Source organism: Pongo pygmaeus, chromosome 5 (genome assembly GCF_028885625.2).
Source record: "Pongo pygmaeus isolate AG05252 chromosome 5, NHGRI_mPonPyg2-v2.0_pri, whole genome shotgun sequence".
NCBI classification, from domain to species: Eukaryota; Metazoa; Chordata; class Mammalia; order Primates; family Hominidae; genus Pongo; species Pongo pygmaeus.
Genome location: NC_072378.2, coordinates 103,523,750 through 103,528,171, shown reverse-complemented (window position 1 = coordinate 103,528,171; position 4,422 = coordinate 103,523,750). Strand labels below are relative to the sequence as shown.

At 33.9% G+C, this 4,422-nt stretch overlaps 1 pseudogene; it reads right to left on the bottom strand.

Annotated features, from left to right (window-relative positions):
- Window positions 1-561: 561 nt before the first annotated feature.
- Window positions 562-918, bottom strand: LOC129039094 (translation machinery-associated protein 7-like; annotated as a pseudogene).
- Between the last annotated feature and the right edge of the window lie 3,504 nt (window positions 919-4,422).

Genomic DNA, 4,422 nt, shown 5'->3' with positions numbered 1-4,422 from the left:
TTTATACACATTAGACATATTGTTACATCATCATACCAATTTCTTAAACATGTAACCTTGATTTACTTATTCCCCTCTGCTTTGATCCCAATAGTTTAACCATATCCTTACATGGTTAAATCACATTTTGTGACAAAACCATGGCTACATCTCTGTGCAATTGTGGAGAGAAATCTACATGCTGAATTTTAATGCTTGAAATCTATAAGCATAAATTCCAGATGGAAAGTCAATATTACTAGGCATTTTTTTTCAGATAAGTTGTTGTAATTCCAGTTGATACAGAATTTGGGGGTAGAACAAAGAAAAAAGAACATTCTGGTAGCACTCTGGGCTGGGTTGACTTTGACTTCACAGTATAGTAGGAATGGCTGAGTGAGATGAAATGAAGAGACAGTGAGGCACTGTATGATTTTTTTAAAAACAAAAGTTTATTCTTAAATATACCACAGGCTCCAAGACAGCATTTAATTCTAGCTATATGTGGCAAATGTGGCAATAGATGTTATGGCAGAGACTTCAGATGTTTAAACAGAAGTGAAATCAAAAGGTACCTTTGCCTCAGGTACAAGGAACAGATTGCTTTTTGCCACATTTCTTAATCCCACCTATGGCCAGGTGAATCTTTCCTGCAGCCTTTGATTTTAGTTTTTTGAGTTTCTTCTGTTCCTCTTTTTGTTTCTGTCCATGTGCCTGGCCAGCTTCTTAGGCTGTTGTATGGGCTTCTTCTTGCCACTTTTGTTACCAGACTCATCTGCTGCCCCTTCCTACTGGGTAATCTTACTGTGCTTCTCCCATATGTTAACACTTCATTATTCTTCAAAACAAGTAGTTATCATTGTTAATTTCCTCTCTCCTCAGTCTCCTATATACCTCTGTACCACTATTGTCTTTATTATCACTATAAATTGGTATCATTTCCATAAAGTAATTAGTAAATATTGACAAGAAATCCACCAATATCCCAGCAACAAGTCTTTCACCCTACCTATATCTGTCTATACCCAATCTTTTAGTTTCTCTTTTCTCCTCTTATACTAGATGAAGTGTTCTTACACTTAAAGCAAAATTTTTTCATTTTTGCTTTGTATTTTTACCTTCTTATATACGTGCTCCTCTAACGTATTCAGTTCCTACATAACCAACTTCTATTCCACTAGATATTCCTATTAGCTTAGAAGCATGCATAGTGTATGCTATGTTTAATCAATATCCTACCTTGAGCCATTGTGATTCCCAATTACTGCACAGTTTCCCCTAGAAACAAATTTTTTGAATGAATTGTTTTAGTTGTGGCTTAGACTCTTCACTTTCTGCTTTTTTTTTCCATCAACAAGTCTTATAATCCTAATTCTCTACTGAGAAACTTTATGTTATTATCACTGATGACATACATGCTTTAAAATCAAATGGACACATCTTTGGTTTTGTGTTATTAACCTTGCCTAAGAGTAAAGCAATTGTTGAATTTTTCTCTCCTCATCCACAATACCACAAATGTTTCTTGTTTTTCTTCTATGTCATTGGCTGCTGTTCTCCATTAGTATACTTTATTTATCCCTCTCTTTCTTAGATGGAATTTCAATTTATTCATTTGCTAAGTATTTATTGGAAACTTATGGGAAATTATGTACTTAAGATATTTCAGTGAAAAAAAGGAGTCAAGATTATCTTGGGATTTCCATTATACTACATAAGACAGATGAGAGAAAAATAAATTTATATATTTGGTGGTATATTAAAAGTCATAAATGTTATATGAAAATAAAACTAATGATAAAGAAGCATATGAAAAGCTATAAAATGTCATTTGTCATTAGGGAATTACAAATTAAAACAAGGGATCACTACACAACATTTAGGATGGATAAAATAAAATAAGAAAATCCAATAATACCAATTGCTTGTGAGGTCATATAACAAAAGGAAAACCATTCATTGATACTAGTAGTTAAAAATGGTATGATCACTTTGAAAGACAGTTTAACAGCTTTTTACAAAGCTAAATGTCATCTAACCACATGACGCAGCAAACATGCTTCTAGATATTGAACGAATTGACTTGAAAACTTGTGTCCCTATGAACATATGTACCCAAATATTTATAGCACTGTTATTTATTATTGCCAAAAACTGAAAGCAAGCAAGGTGAATGGATAAACGAATTCTGGTATAGTCACACAATGGAATATTACCCAGTTATAGAAAAATATGACTATCAAGCCCACAAAGACATAAATGAATCTTAAGTGCATGTGGCTAAGTAGAAGAAGCCAGTCTGAAAAGACTGCAAATTATATAATCCTAATTATGTGAAATCTAGGGACGGCAAAATTATAGAGATAGTAAAAAGATCAGTGTTTTTCAAAGTCTTTGGATGAAAGGGACCATTAAACAGATGAAACATATGAATATTCTATGATGGTGCTGTATGATGCTGTAATTGTAGATAAATGCCCCTATTCACTTATGAAAATCTATACAACTTCACAGAAGTAAGACTGAACTATGCTGTATACAAATTCAAAAAATCCATTAGGAGATCAAGGGATCTCAGAATAGAATGCAAAATGTGATAAAAAGTATCCCAATCATATAAAACCATATCACTGAGTTCATAGAGAAAATGGTACTGTCCCAAGTAACTGGAAATGAGTGGGATATGTAAGAATATTTGCAAAAGAAACTGAACCTAGTACTGTATTCCAACTGATAAAGTTGTTTCCCTTGGGTGTATGGGTTAATATCTGTAATGCTGCTATGAATGTGTACTGAAATTGAAAAATTAAGTAAAAGTTTGGCAAATGGTGCAAACTATGTTTCTCACTGTTGGAGCAGGAGTTTACAAACAGGCAAGAGAAGAAACCCAGAATTATCTGGGTTTATGGTAATGGATTAGATTTGGAGACATCAGTATGAACTCAGGATTAGCTTAGTATAAATACGTATGGTTACATATAGAAATATATATAGTTATATGTAGATACATGGGTTAGCATACATAAATATATTTTCTCATTTTGTAAGCTGAGAGAGCTTAGAAACAGCAATATCCCAGTCACAATGGGTGCATCTACCGCCTAGATCTTGGTTTCTAAAACCATTATGCATTAATAGAAGCCAGGGCTCCTTGGACAGATGAATGATTCTAAGACTAGGCTGGGAAATACACAAGATGAGCCACGTGTATTTTTAGTGCTAAAAAGTAAGAAAATGATAAAAGCAAACTGACAAACAACTACACACACACACACACACACTATGATGAAGATATATCAAAGGGACATGAAAGCCAACTGAGATTTCCCAATGCCCAAAATTGTATCAACTTGACAACAAAATAAATTCAGTAGAATTGGAATATAAACAAAAGCATAACGTAAGTGTTCATACACCACACCATACACTGATGAAAAAATTTCATATATAAAGATATAAATTGAGGAGGGAGAATAGATCTCCTGTGGAGAAGAATTCCAAATATTTTATGTAGATACTCCACCCTAAAGAAGGTAGAACATAAATCCTCACACCTTAACTGTGTGTTGCAGACAGTGATTTCCTCTCGAAGAGTACAAAGTGAAAAGGAGGAAATTTTGAAGTAGAGAAATCTGACAAACATTGCCTCAGCCAGGTCAACAAGGTTAACATCAACAGCAATGTCATGTTGATAGTATGTACCTTTGATATGATGTAATTACAATGGCACTTTACTTCTGTGGTCTTTCCCTAAAAACACATAAGCCTACCCTAATCATGAATAAAAATCAGACATATCCCAACTGAGAGACATTATACAAAATATATGGCCACATTTATTCTGGTCATGTAAAGCTGTCAAAGTCATCAAAAACAAAGTCTGAGCAACTGTCACAGCCTAGAGGAACTTAAAGGGACATGACAATTAAATGTAATGTGGAATATAGAATTGGTCCTGAACGGAAAAAAAGACATTATTAGTTAAAACTAAGGAAATCTTAGTTATAGACTTTAGACTTACTTCACAACAATGTATGAATATGTGTTCGTTAATTTTACCAAATGTACCATACTAATGTAACATGGTAACAATAGGGGAAAGTGGGTAGGCAGAGTACAGGAAATCTCTGTACTATATACTCCCAATTTTTCTGAAAATCAATAACTATTCTAAAATAAGATGGTTATTTAGGAAAAAAGCAAGAAGACAGTAAGGGGTAGGTATGTGTGAAGAGTCTGCGATTTTATGTAGGATGGTCATGCTGGGGTTAATTGGTAAGGTGACATTAGAGCACTTGGGGAAGATAGGGGAGTTATCCAAATGTAAACTGGAAAGAGGAGAATTCTAGGCAAAGGGATCAGTCAGGAGAAAGGCACTTAGGATGAAGAAGCATGTGTATTAGAGAAACTCATGTAGCTGGTGTGAAGTTAGTAAGGAAAAAA